The 14,889-nt window shown below is 40.5% G+C and overlaps 2 pseudogenes; both read left to right on the forward strand.

Annotated features, from left to right (window-relative positions):
- Positions 1-69: 69 nt before the first annotated feature.
- On the forward strand, positions 70-2,825 carry LOC143641319 (protocadherin alpha-6-like; annotated as a pseudogene).
- Positions 2,826-6,568: 3,743 nt separating this feature from the next.
- On the forward strand, positions 6,569-10,357 carry LOC143641320 (protocadherin alpha-7 pseudogene; annotated as a pseudogene).
- The last annotated feature ends 4,532 nt before the right edge of the window (positions 10,358-14,889 follow it).

Consider the following 14,889-nt stretch of genomic DNA (forward strand, 5'->3'; position numbering starts at 1 on the left):
CAGAAGAGTTGAATTAATAGACTTGGAAACATTCAGCATTTCATTTTTATGCTCAGAAGATATCTTCTAATGGAATTAACACAAGAAATATTTGACATGGATTTTACCACTGAAGGCAGACTGGGAATGCGATGTCTGCTGCTCTCCTTTTCTCTCCTCATAGCCTGGGAGGCGGGGAGCGGCCACCTCCACTACTCCATCCCTGAAGAGTCCAAACACGGCACCTTCGTAGGCCGCATCGCCCAGGACCTGGGGTTGGAACTGGAAGAGCTGGTGCCGCGCCTATTTCAGGTGGCATCCAAGGACCACGGGGATCTTCTGGAGGTAAATCTGCAGAATGGCATTTTGTTTGTGAATTCTCAGATCGACAGGGAGGAGCTGTGCGGGCGGAGTGCAGAGTGTAGCATCCACCTGGAGGTGATCGTGGACAGGCCACTGCAGGTTTCCCATGTAGAGGTGGAAGTGAGGGACATTAATGACAACCCCCGGTGTTCCCGGTAAAGGAACAAAGAGTGCTGATTTATGAATCTAGGCTGCCAGATTCTCTGTTTCCACTGGAGGGCGCATCAGATGCAGATGTTGGATCAAATTCCATCTTAAACTATAAACTCAGTTCCAGCGAATACTTTACATTAAATGTGAAAACAAACAGTGATGAAAATAAACAAATTGGACTCGTGATAAGAAATCCTTGGACAGAGAGGATGCTCCTTAGCATAATTTATTCCTGATAGTCACTGATGGAGGCAAACCTGAGCTCACGGGCTCTGTTCAGCTGCTGGTCACTGTGCTGGACGTGAACGATAATGTTCCTAGTTTCCAAAGGTCTGAATATGAAGTGAGACTATTCGAAAACTCAGACAAAGGAACTACAGTTGTGAGACTGAACGCTTCTGATCGGGATGAAGGAACGAACGAGGCAATTTCCTACACTTTTAATAATCTTGTTCCACCCATGGTTACTGACCAGTTTAGTCTAGATGCAAACACTGGAGAAATAACAATTCAAGGGAATTTGGATTTTGAACAAGTAAGTTTATACAAACTCTGCATTGACGCGATGGACAAAGGCCACCCTCCAATGGCGGGTCATTGCACGGTTTTAGTGAAAGTTTTGGATGAAAATGATAATGTTCCTCAGATTGCAGTGACGTCCTTATCCTTGCCTGTCCGGGAGGATGCTCAATTCGGTACGGTCATTGCCCTGATCAGCGTGTCAGACCGTGACTCTGGAGCCAATGGACAGGTGACCTGTTCCCTGACGCCTCATGTCCCCTTCAAGCTGATGTTCACTTTCAAGAATTACTACTCGCTAGTGTTGGATAGCGCCTTGGACCGCGAGAGCATATCTGAGTATGATTTGGTGGTGACTGCGAAGGATGGGGGCTCGCCTTCGCTGTGGGCCACTGCCAGCTTGTTGGTGGAGGTGGCAGATGTGAACGACAATGCGCCAGTGTTTGCGCAGCCGGAGTACACGGTGTTCGTGAAGGAGAACAACCCGCCAGGCTGTCACATCTTCAAGGTGTCTGCGCATGACGCGGACGCGCAGGAAAACGCGCAGGTGTTATATTCACTGGTGGATCGGCGGGTGGGTGAGCGTGCGCTGTGGAGCTATGTGTCAGTGCACGCGGAGAGCGGCAAGGTGTATGCTCTGCAGCCTTTGGACCACAAGGAGCTGGAGCTGCTGCAGTTTCAAGTGAGAGCACGCGATGCTGGCATACCGCCCCTGGACAGCAATGTGACTCTGCAAGTATTCGTGCTGGATGAGAATGACAATGCACCAGCACTGCTGGGACCTTGGCAACAAGGAGCAAGCACCGCTGTTAGCGAGCTGGTGTTGCGATCCATTGGCGTGGGCCATGTGGTGGCGAAAGTGCGCGCGGTAGATGCAGACTCTGGCTACAATGCGTGGTTGTCTTATGAGCTTCTGATGTCGGCGGGTGTAGCGCGCAGCCCGTTCTGCGTAGGGTTGTACACTGGGGAGATCAGCACCACACGGATGAATCGGACGCACCACGCCAGGGGCTTCTGGTGTTGGTGAAGGACCATGGAGAGCCAGCTCTGACCGCCACTGCCACGATATTGGTGTCTCTGGTGGAGAGCAGCCAGGCGTCAAAGGTCTCCTCTTTGGTGTCCGTGGGCTAGCAGGCCAGGAGGTGGTACTGATGGACATCAATTATCGCCATCTGCGCGGTGTCCAGCCTATTAGTGCTCACGCTGCTGCTGTACACCGCCCTGCGGTGCGCAGCTCCGCCCACCAAGGGCGTGTGCGTTCTGGGAAGCCCACGCTAGTGTCTTCTAGTGCAGTGGGGAGCTGGTCTTACTCGCAGCAGAGGAGGCAGAGGGTGTGTTCTGGAGAAGGCCCGCCCAAAACCGACCTCATAGCCTTCAGCCCCAGCCTTCCACCTTGTCTAATTGGGGCGGACATAGGTGACAGCCACGATTTGAATGAAGATCATTGTGCCAGAGTAAGTCTAAATTTTCATAATTACTGTTTAATATGTGTTTATTTTAAATTTATAAGTATTTTCTGAAAGCCTAGGTTTTACATTTTTTTATTCTTAAAATTTTGATTCACTTTACTATATTTATATCTTTTTATTCTTTTCTTATTATTATCTCATTGGTTTGTTTTTGGTTTTAGTGGAGAGTGGGATTAGGTATTTACCATATTGTGAATCTCGTGATTTTTTTCTCAAAATCAAAATTTTATTTGAAATGTCATTTTCTATATAATTTTCCCTTTTTTGTGGTTGATTTCCTAGGATTTTACCTTTTTGGACTTGAACTTCAGGAAAGTTATTTTGAATATGCTTTTACTTTAATCAAACATTGAAATCTCAACATCATTATTTCACTTATGTTTTATACTTTCTGGGTTTTTTAAAAAATATTTTTTAGTTGTTGATGGACTTGTATTTTCACTTATTTGTGTGTGGTTCTGAGAATCTAACCCAGTGCCTCACGCATGATAGGCAAGCATGCTACCTCTGAGCCGCAACCCCATCCCCTTCCGGCTGTTTTTGTTTGTATTTTTGGTGTTGGATGTCTAACTTGGGGCCTTCTGCATGCTAGGTTAATGCTGTACCACTAAATCCCCTTCCCTGCATTTTCCATTTTAAAATATCCTCTGCTGCTAACTTTTATTACATAACACTTTCAATTTATCTATTTTGTGCCAAAACTCTACCCATTATATTTTATTTTACATGTTGTGTCACAGGCCATTTTGATTCCAAGAGGCATTAGTGATTTTTAATGTTGCTCATTTGGGGATAAAATACAAAAGAGTGGTTATCAGATTGCATACCTGTGATGGATATGAAGGAGTGAATGAAGAGATTTCATACTTCAATAATGTTATTTAGCCCATGGTTATTACTCAGTTAATTAATGACACAAATACTGTAGAAATAGTAATTGCAGTGAGTTTAGACTTTGACCAGAGTGTATTAATACAAGATCTGCATTACTGGGAGATCCTAGCTCACACAGGAAAGACCCTGGGTTCAAATCCTGAAAAAACAAACAAAAAGGAAAAAAAAACACAAAAAAATCTCAATAAACAACAATAAAATAAAACAAAAAACTGCATTCCTGTGACTTTGCAATTATCTTATTTGTGAATTTCATTTGGTGGGGTTCACTAAGTATAATACTTTTACTATTTTTCTATTTAATTATTTAAACTACTCATTATTTCTTTATATGAGAGGGAGCAAAGAGAAGTGACTCAATGTATTGAGCAGTGATACTCTTTTCCCTTGCCTAAATTTCACCACTACCATTTTTATGTTGTGCAACATTGGATAGATTATTCTTTTGGATCTCAGTTTCCTACTTACAAAAGAATAAGAGGGAATTATTGTAATGATTTAGCAAGTTGGTAAGTATATGGTACTTGTAACAATGTTTATCAAGTCATAAATGCTTAATTAAATTTAGTAATTATTATTCTGAAAGGGAAATAAAAGCTTTTATGTGAGAAAGTTGTTATTATGAATTCCATATCATTTTACTTGGTGTAAATATATTTGTTATGGTATTCATAGGGTGGTCATAATTGCCAAATTAGAGATATATCTATCATTTTGAGTGCCATGTGTTACATTGAAGAAAATGATATCAGTTTTCAAAGATACAAATTGAATTGAGATTTTGACAGTGAAAAGCTTTTGAATTCAAAGGACATTTAAGATGCTGAACCCTCAGTGATTTCCTGAAGTTTTTTTTTTTCTGTTGTTCATGTTTTTTAGTAAATACCAGACTTTCATAAACCTGAATGAAATATTTTCCCACATTTTGAAATTGTTCAAGTTTCATTAAAGGAATGAATTAGGGTTTGTTCTCCCTGCTGTGTGCTCAATTCTAATATTTAATGAAAGAAACTATTGAGTTTTCTGGGTTTTTTGTTGTTGTTGTTGTTGTTGCTGTTGTTTATTTGTTTGAGACTGGATCAAGATGTGTTAGGCTGGGATTGAATTTATGATCCTCATTCTCTGGAGTAGTTGGAGGTGACAAATCATACCTCAGCATGTCCTGCTCTGAGTTTTTAAAAAGAAATATATAATGATTTGTAAACACTTATTTTGCACTAAAGAGCAAAAAAGAAAGAAAAACTCCAAATCTCCCCTAGTTAAGAACAGCAAAATCAGTGCTTTTTACACCAATCAATAAAAAGCAAAATTTGTGTAGATGATTGTATCTAGCAACCTTAAAACAGTTTGCTTTCTTAGGAATTAGAGAAGAACCACAACCATTGCTACTGAGTAATCATTTCTAAAAAATTTCTATGCAGTCTCTATAATACTGTGCCTGCCAAGAACCACTGACTCAAAACGCAATCCCTGGCTTCTAGAATTTCATAGAACAATAAAGACATGTCATACATAAACATGACTAATAAAATGCAGAATATTGTAAGAGGTAGAAGAAAGATAAATCATAGTATAATTAGAATTGAACAGAAAACTCTGCCTATTTTCCTACGTTGAGGTGAATCTTCCAGAGTCATGATGATATTAGTGATTTTAAGAATATTGAGAATAATTGGTGTTCTTAGGAAGAGAAAAATTTAAGTAAATGAGTGCACAGAAAATTCCAAATATTTCTGAAATCAGGGAATTATCCACTTTGGTTAAAGCATATGATTCTCACAAGAGAGTATGAAATAAGGCAAGAAAATTAATGTGAGAAAAATCTCTTGAGGGCTGGAGATATAGCTTGCCTTGCAGGCACAAAGCCATGGGTTCAATCCCCAACACTACACACACACACACACACACACACACACACATCTCTTTGAGTAACTGGACAGAAATTTTTACTTTCTTTGAGAGTCATTTGGAAAGTCATCAGAAAGTGTGAAGCAATAGTGATAAAGGTGTTTCAGGAATATTACTGTAAGTATCTGGTGAGGGTGAATGAGGTTGAGATGGAAAAGGTTACACAATAAAATGCTTTGGCAATAGTCAAGGAAAGCAGCAATCATTAGAAACTCATTTAGGAAGACAACAAACATGGAAAGCATTAAAAGAAAAATGTGATTATTTTACCTGCTTTTGGGAACAGGGTAAAACATTTGAGAAAAGTAACATTACTAAGCAGATCTAAAAAGCCTTGACTGAAAGCAATTGCTGGTCACATGGCAGATTAGCATAAACATTTAGTTAATGAAATGTTTATACATTGAAAGAAATACTGCAAATCATATTGGAGATTATAATAAAGGCATGTAATCATAAAACGTAAGGCTTAGAAAGGATGGAAAGAGTAAACAAATATGAATTCCTACATCAGAATATGTAAATTCTGAAAAAAAGAGAAATTCAGAATACTTGTTCCTCAAAACTTACCCAAATACAAATTCTTATCTTCATATATTCAAAAAATCTTGTAATAGCTTATTTTAATAAGAAAATTATCTAAGTCATTCACATACTCCTTACCTCCTTAGAGAAAAAGCCTAAACTTCCTACCATTAGTACATACTTCAAACACTAAATCCCCAGATTGCAATGGAGTTTTCTTAACAGGTTATATTAAACCTAAGAATATGAAGTTTCCTGAACCAAAGAAATTTAAATTTAGTGTTATTTAAATGATTAGCATTATTTTTCACTTATATTTATCTTTATTTAAAAACTGTTGATAAAAATTCTTCTAAGGCATAAAAGCCATTATGGTGCTACCAAATATTCAAAAGCTACAATTATGGTCTCATTAAACGTACATAATTATAACTCCAAGAAGCATGAAAGATATTGTTTCACATTTTAACACAATGAAGGAATATATTCAGCGTTTGAAATACACTTTTAATTTTATTAGTAAAAAGCTAAATTTTATAATTCCTACTTACAATTTGGGCCACATGATGTCGCTCTAAACCGTCAATTGCTCTCCTATTCACCAACTCATCCTTTATCCATTGAAAAGACGTTCTGCTGTTTCACTCTTTGGATGCAAAACAATGGCCAGCATATAAGGAGTGGAATGAAGTTATATTAAGATTCTTCTAAATTTTGAAGCAAGTCTCTCTAATGGGAATAAAAGTCAATAATTTGAAATGGTGGACCTGAGTGGATGCAACAAGGAGAGCCGACAACTACTTCTGTTTATGGTAATTCTAGCAGCCTGGGAGGAAAGGAGCGGCCAGCTCCATTACTCGGTCCTGGAGGAGGCAAAACACGGCACTTTCGTGGGCCGTATCGCCCAGGATCTTGAATTGCAACTGACGGAGCTGCTGCCTCGCCTGTTCCGGGTGGCTTCCAAGAGCCCTGGAGACCTTCTGGAGGTAAATCTTCAGAACGGCATTTTGTTTGTGAATTCTCGGATTGACCCGGAGGAGCTGTGCGGGCAGAGCTTGGAGTGTAGCATCCACCTGGAGGTGATCGTGGACAGACCGCTGCAGGTTTTCCATGTGGAGGTGGAGGTTAAGGACATTAATGATAATCCACCGGTGTTCCCAGTCACACAAAAGAATCTGTTTATAGCAGAATCCAGGCCACTTGACTCTCGGTTTCCACTAGAGGGCGCCTCGGATGCAGATGTCGGAGCCAATGCTCTGCTGACTTAGAGACTGAGCCCCAATGAATATTTCTCATTGGATGTACCACCCAGCCACGAACAGGTAAAACCTCTTGGACTTGTGTTACGCAAACCATTGGACCGGGAAGAAGCTCCAGAGCTTCACCTATTGCTCACTGCTACCGACGGAGGCAAACCCGAGCTGACTGGCACTGTTCAGTTACTCATCACAGTGCTGGATGACAATGACAATGCCCCAGTATTCGACAGGGCACTCTATACAGTGAGATTACCAGAAAACGTTTCTTTAGGAACGCTGGTAATTAACCCCAATGCCTCAGATTTAGAGGAAGGAGTGAATGGGGATATTGCTTACTCATTCTCCAGTAATGTTTCTCCAGATATAAAATCCAAGTTCCACATAGATGCTGTGAGTGGGGCAATCACAGTGATAGGACATATTGATTTTGAAGAAAGCAAAACTTACAAAATTCAAGTAGAGGCAATTGAGAAAGGTTCTCTACCACTGGCTGGTCACTGTACTAATGACAATGCTCCAGAGTTGACTTCACTTCCCTGTCTCTTCCCATATCTGAGGATACCCTGCCTGGCACAGTCGTCACCTTGATTAGTGTGTTTGATCGCGATTCTGGTACCTACGGACAAGTGACCTGCTCTCTGATGCCTCATGTCTCCTTCAAGCTAGTGTCCACTTTCAAGAATTACTATTCGTTGGTGTTGGACAGTGCCTTAGACCGCGAGACCGTATCTGACTATAAAGTGGTGGTGACCGCCACGGATGGAGGCTCACCTTTGCTGTGGACCACTGCCAGCTTGTTGGTGGAGGTGGCTGACGTGAAAGACAATGCGCCAGTGTTCGCTCAGTCTGAGTACACGGTGTTGGTGAAGGAGAACAACCCGCCAGGGTGCCACATCTTCACGGTGTCTGCGCATGACGCGGACGCGCAGGAGAACGCTCTGGTGTCCTATTCTCTGGTGGAGCGTCAGGTGGGCAAGCGCGCGCTGTCGAGCTACATGTCAGTGCACGCGAAAAGCGGCAAGGTGTATGCTCTGCAATCTCTGGACCACGAAGAGCTGGAGCTGCTGCAGTTCCAGGTGAGCGCGCGAGACGCTGGCATACCGCCCCTGGGCAGCAATGTGACTCTGCAAGTGTTCCTGCTGGATGAAAACAACACTGCACCAGCACTGCTGGGACCTTGGCAACAAGGAGCAGGAGGCACTGTGAGCGAGCTGGTGTCGCGGTCAGTTGCTGCGGGCCACGTGGTGGCGAAAGTGCGGGCGGTGGACGCAGACTCTGGCTACAATGCGTGGCTGTCTTATGAGCTTCTGCCGGTGGCCGGTGTCACGCGTAGTCCGTTTTGCGTGGGACTCTATACTGGCGAGATCAGTACGACACGCTCCCTGGATGAGATGGATGTGCCACGCCAGAGCTTGCTAGTGCTGGTGATGGACCATGGCGAACCTGCCCTGACCTCCACCGCCACAGTGCTCGTGTCTCTTGTGGAGAGCGGCCAGGCGCCCCAGGCCTCCTCCAGGGCACTGGCAGGTGCCGCTGGCCAGGACGCTGCTCTGGTGGATGTCAATGTGTACCTGATTATAGCCATCTGCATGGTGTCCAGCCTGTTGGTGCTCACCTCGGTGCTGTACTTGGCGTTGGGTTGCTCCGCGTTGCCCACCCAGGACACGTGTGGTCCTGTGAAGCCCACGCTGGTGTGGGGAGCTGGTCCTGCTCCCAGCAGAGAAGGCAGAGGGTGTGCTCTGGAGAGGTGCCACCCAAGGCTGATCTCATGGCCTTCATCCCTAGTTTGCCTCAGGCACCTACCTCTACAGAAAACGTGAGTCTTATATTTTTCCAACAATTAATTGAGAAAAAGTATTGCCTTCTTTTTCTTGTTAAAATCAACTGTTCATTTTATTGTTTTTTAAAAATATTTTGCTAATTGAAATTATGGATTCACCTTCCTCTTTTAAACGGTGGATTTCCAAAGTCATTTACATATCTACAACTTGTAATTAACTTTTTTGACTTGATGATGAGAATGGAATCCAGGCTTTCCTGGGGCATGCTCACTCACCTCTATGGTGAGCCCCATCAATGTTTATAAATGTTATAAGTATTAAATTTTGGTATATTGCCGCAGTCTGGCTGCAGCAAAATAGTGGGGGGACGACGAACAAGTTGTATATGTTGATACAGCAGGAGATGAAGCCCTTTATTGTAGGACCAGAGGGATATTTATATATTTCACAGAGCTTATCTAATTAACATAAACTAGATACAGCAGTCAACCAATCAGGAATCTCCACACTTAATGACTCCATGGCATTGCTTCACAAACCACTCCCCCTGGCATTTTGCCGGGCGCCATCTTGACTTGTTTACAGCCTTTGGACCATGAGGAGTTGGAGCTGCTGCAGTTTCAGGTGAGCATGCGGGACTCTGGTGTGCCACCCCTGGGCAGTGTTCGTGCTGCATGAGAACGACAACGCGCCAGCACTGCTGAGACCTTGGACACAAGGAGCAGGCGGCTCTGTGAGCCAGCTGGTGTTGCGGTAAGTTGGTGCCGGCGACGTGGTGGCGAAGGTTCGGGCGGTAGATGCAGACTCTGGCTACAATGCGTGGCAGTCTTATGAACTGCTGCCTGCGAAGGGCGGTGCTCGAAGTCCATTCCGTTTGGGGCTGTACACAGGCGAGATCAGCACCACGCGCTTGCTGGACGAGGCGGACTCACCCAGCCAGAGCTTGCTGGTTCTGGTGAAAGACCACGGTGAGCCGGCACTGACCGCTACTACCACAGTTCTGGTGTCTCTGGTGGAGAATGGTCAGACGCCAAAGGCCTCTTTGCGAGCGTCAGCTGGAGCTGCTGTCCCAGAGGTGGCATTGGTGAATGTCAATGTGTACCTGATTATAGCCATCTGCATGGTGTCCAGCCTGTTGGTGCTCACCTCGGTGTTGTACTTGGCGTTTCGGTGCTCCGTGTCGTCCACCCAGGACACGCCCACCCAGATCATTGCCATCTGTGCGATATCTAGCCTGTTGGTGCTCACGCTGCTACTGTACACAGCACTGCGGTGCTCAGAGGTGCCCACTGAGGGCGCGTGCAGGCCTGGGAAGCCCACGCTGGTGTGCTCTAGCGCGGTGGGGAGCTGGTCATTCTCTCAGCAAAGGCGGCAGGTGTGTTCTGGTGAGAGCCCACCCAAGACTGACCTCATGGCTTTCAGCCCTAGTATTCCTCCTGGTTCAGGTTCTGAAGATAGTGGAGTCCAACAGGAGATCTTTGAGAATGTGAGTACAGCAATACCGTGATGAATTTCATTCCCGTTAATGTCACTGACATATTAGTTCACCAATTTACTATTGTAAATTCATTGTTTTCTTAAATTTGTTTTTGCCTTTCTCTTTCGATGGTTTATTAAAAGCCTACTGCAAATCTAGCCATCTTCATCACATTTTATTTCAGTCATTGAGAATATTTCTTAGTAATATTCTTCAGTTGCTAAATATAATAACAAAATACCAATATTGAAATAGGATGAGTCAACATTTCCTCTTGCTTCGGAAAGTTAAGTTTGCTAGGAAGAAGGCAAAGATCATGATGGGAAATGTAGAATATGGACAAGGCTCCAATCAACTTCTCAGTTTTCCAGCAATTTCATTCTTCCTATTCTAATTGGTGTCCTCCATTTTTTATCATGTTTATGTATTCAAAACTACCACCATTTTATTTTATAATTTGAGTTTAAAACATGTTTATTTCTTAACTTTCTATATCTTTAAATTATCTGTCGCTAATGGAGATGGGCATGGTTGAGGCAGCTTCGTTTTATATACAATTTTTTTCTTTATAAACAACAGCATGCTTTTTTGAGATGGTCTTTGCAGTGGGTAGAGTTTTAGCCTTGCCTTTGGAGGTCGTTTTAGTATTTTGGGGGAGGATCATTAATACCCTTGTATTATCAAACTCATTTTTTTTCAAAGTCTACTCTTTTAGATAGACAATATTTTCCCTTTTACTAACATGATGTCAATTCTGCTTAATTATCCGTTAAACCCATTGCTACTTTCTTCCAGTTTAATTTATTGAGCTCTTCTACTTATCTTGAAGATTTATTTGGGCACAGATCATACTCATTTTCTTCCATTCTTAGCACTTGTCATAAGGCTGTACTGAAATATTTTAGATAGGAAAATTAGTACTTGTGCTTTCAGTTTAAGACATTGTTCGCATAAATGGTGAAGTGCAATATTGTTGCCTGTGCTTAGCAAGATGTGTGGTCTTTAAAATGACATTAATAATTTAAGCATAGGAATAATGAAATATCAGTAAAGGTACTTCCACTTGAGTACCTCATTGTTGATTATTCAGAATTTAACACAGTATACTCCAGATACATTTAACACAAAGTATATTTTGTTTTGTGTTGAGGTTGTAGCTTTAGTGGTAGAACACTTGTCTAACCGGCACAAAACCCTGGGTTCAATTATCAACAGTGCAAGAAAAAAAAATTTGTGGTTTCAGCACCATCACCATGTGAGTTGTTTTATTTAAAGAAATCCCAGAGAATTTGTAATTAAACCTGTAAAGATATCTATTAAATAGTATGGAAGGTTAATTACAATTTTGTTCTTTTGGACTTCAATTACAAATGAGATACTCTTTGATTCTGCTGTGTGAATACATATTTGCATTTGGAAGGAGAGTCAAGTTATGGACAGGGTAAAGTCCAAAGAAACACTTTGAAGGTGTTAGTGGCTATTTTCTGTTTTGAAAGAGGAACTTTAGGGGCTGGGGATGTGGCTCAAGCGGTAGGGCGCTTGCCTGCCATGCGTGCAACCCGGGATCGATCCTCAGAACCATATACAAACAAAGATGTAGTGTCCGCCGAAAACTAAAAAATAAATATTAAAAAAAAGGTATTAAAAAAAAGAAAGAGGAACTTTAGGAGGATGATTTCCATGAAGATAAACATTAGGAAAATCTTTAGAAAAGGGGTTACCATCACCCACGCCTTCATATATTATGTGTGAATCTCTCCATCTGTAGATGGGGGAGAACAGGAGCAAATGTTGGTGATTATATAGTAAACCAACACTGTATAAGCTATTTCTTGTTAGAGTCTGTAAACAAGTCATCATCACCCCCTGGTTGTTTTGCTGCAGCCGGACTGCGAGAATTTCTATTTGTTAGGCATGGTATGAAGGGCTTAAAATACATCTTTTCATTTAATCCCAATTCATTTGTGATAATTTGTAAAATACTGTACATAGAACTATCCAAATTTTAAAGATAAGGGAAACTGAGATATTTATCTATCTTCTCCAGTTCCCTTCAACTAGTACATAATGGAGATAATGTTCAAATGCATATCTTTCACAATCCAGACCATTTTTTTTTAATATTTTATTTTTAGATGTAGTTGGACACAATACCTTTATTTTATTTTTATGTGGTGCTGGGGATCGAACCCAGGGTCTCACTTGTGCTAGGTGAGTACTCTACCACTGAGCCACAACTCCAGACCCAGAGCCATTATTTTATTCATCATTATGTAGAATTTTCTTCAGTAAATCTTTTCTCTTTTATCAAATAGTGCTGGTTATGAACATTGAGTGCAATTGGTATACAGGGAATTCCTTTCTGTTTTGCTTTAAAAAGCCCTTCATGATTATATTAATCATTAACTTTGTGCAGTGCTATGATTGAGGTGGACATTAGGATTTTTTTTTTGGTGAAAGTTTTTCTTAGGAGAATTCATGATTATCACATGTTTTAATCAATTGCTACATTGACAGAGGCATTTATATTATTTAATCAGTAAATAATTAAGAATTGTATTATAAGAACTATGGATAAATTGTTTAGAAGTGATAGAGATAAAGAAGAGTTATTTAATACACGAGAAACATAATAGGCTGCATTTTCTAATAATGCTGCAAAACACCAAAGTCAAATATCACATAACAGAGTGACCTTGTTTGTTCTTTTTCATGAATAAGGATAGTGTTTTAGACAAGTATAAATGATAATGTAACTTCAAGGATCCTGAACATGGTCAAAGGATTCAGAAGTGTTTACAATGTTTCATACTTCCTTAACAGCTTTAAAAGCTTTGGTTTTCCATGAAAATCTTTAAATGTATGTAGGTCTTTCTCAGTTCAGCCTTCTTCAGTCTTATTGTTGGCTGAGAGACTTGTGCCAACTAAACAAGGATTGGAAATTGTGTTTACTAAATAAGTCACGCTAGAGCAGAGTCAGCCTCATTCAGTAGATCCTACAGTGGTTGGATATTGAATTTTAATCTGATTTTAAAGAGCTTCCTGAGGTTCTGTGAATGGCTACAAAATTAATTTCTGTGTTTTATGTTTTCAAGAAATATAGCACTAATATAACATAAGCTATGCATTCTAACTAGGACTAGCAGGATACACAGGTAGCATTTAAAGCTAACCAAATTAATTTTGTAAAGGTCTAGAACAAATTTCTTAGTCCTCAGTTGATTTTGCAAAGTCAAAGTTAATGATGATAATGATATGACCTATTGGCATTAGCCTAGAGCCAAATATTAGGCCATCCCACAAAATGAATTTGAATAGAGCATTTTTTTTCTCTCTGGGTGATTTAGATGGTGACACCTGAAATATTATAGTTAATGAAAAAGATGGATCATTGACTCACACACCATATTGAATGTTTCATTGACTTGCCATTTGCCCAGGGCCAGTTTGTATAATCACAAAATATCATATTATTGAAAATTGACCCCTAAATTAACATCTGTTTTTAATTCAAATATATATTATCATCTATCATGAGTAAAATTTCTCATATTTATATCTGTATTTAGGAAGAAACCTTATTGTGCATGACATCTCAATTCCCAGTTCCCATAATTAAGTGGCTGGAAATCTGTTGCTTATCTTGTTGAAAAATAAAAAATTGACATGCTTCAAATGTCATTTTAAATACACTGTTATCTGGTCAAATGTTGTATTTGAATTAAAAGTTCATATGACTGATGTATAATAGAATATGACAGGTGTATAATAGAATTCAGTGCCATAAAATGTGTATACTTTTTAAATTTTTAAACAGAATTTTAATTTACTTTAATAAGAGTTTAATGTTATGGGGAAAGAGTAAAAATGAAAAAAAGTGAAACAAAATCACAAATTAGTAGTAGAATGTATTTTTAAAGTCAAGATTAATAAAAATATCAACAAAGAAGTATGATGACCATTTTTCTCATATGCTATTGCAATAATTTTTGGTTGCAGATGATCCATCAAAATGAACACTGAGGAAGAAAATAGCCTGAGCCCCCAAATTTGAAGGCAGCCTGGGAGATCTTGACTATTAAAAAACCTATATAAAATAAGCAACTTTATGTAACAAAATATTTAAGCTAAAATTTTTATTCTGAGTCACTTTCTACTCTAAACTTACATTGTGTCATCTTTTTTCTCCTAAGTGGTTATGAGAAGACAAAGAAAACATAACCAAATCACAGTGTCAGGCAATGAAAACTCACATCAACAATTCTGATTTTCTGTAGTATATACACACAATGGAATATTACTTAGCCTAAAGAAAAATGAAATTATGGCATTTGCCAGTAAATGGATGGAACTGGAGACTAACATGTTAAGTGAAATAAGCCAATCCCCTAAAACCAAAGGCTGAATGTTCTCTCTGATATAGGAACGCTAACACACAACAAGCAGGGGAGGGAAGAATAATAGTTCATTGGATTAGACAAAGGGGAATGAAGGGAAGGGAGAGTGGGTAGGAATAGGAAAGTATATTCCAGATACATTTAACACAAATGAATGAATCAGAC

The sequence above is a fragment of the Callospermophilus lateralis genome, unplaced genomic scaffold, assembly GCF_048772815.1.
Source record: "Callospermophilus lateralis isolate mCalLat2 unplaced genomic scaffold, mCalLat2.hap1 Scaffold_96, whole genome shotgun sequence".
Taxonomy (NCBI): Eukaryota; Metazoa; Chordata; class Mammalia; order Rodentia; family Sciuridae; genus Callospermophilus; species Callospermophilus lateralis.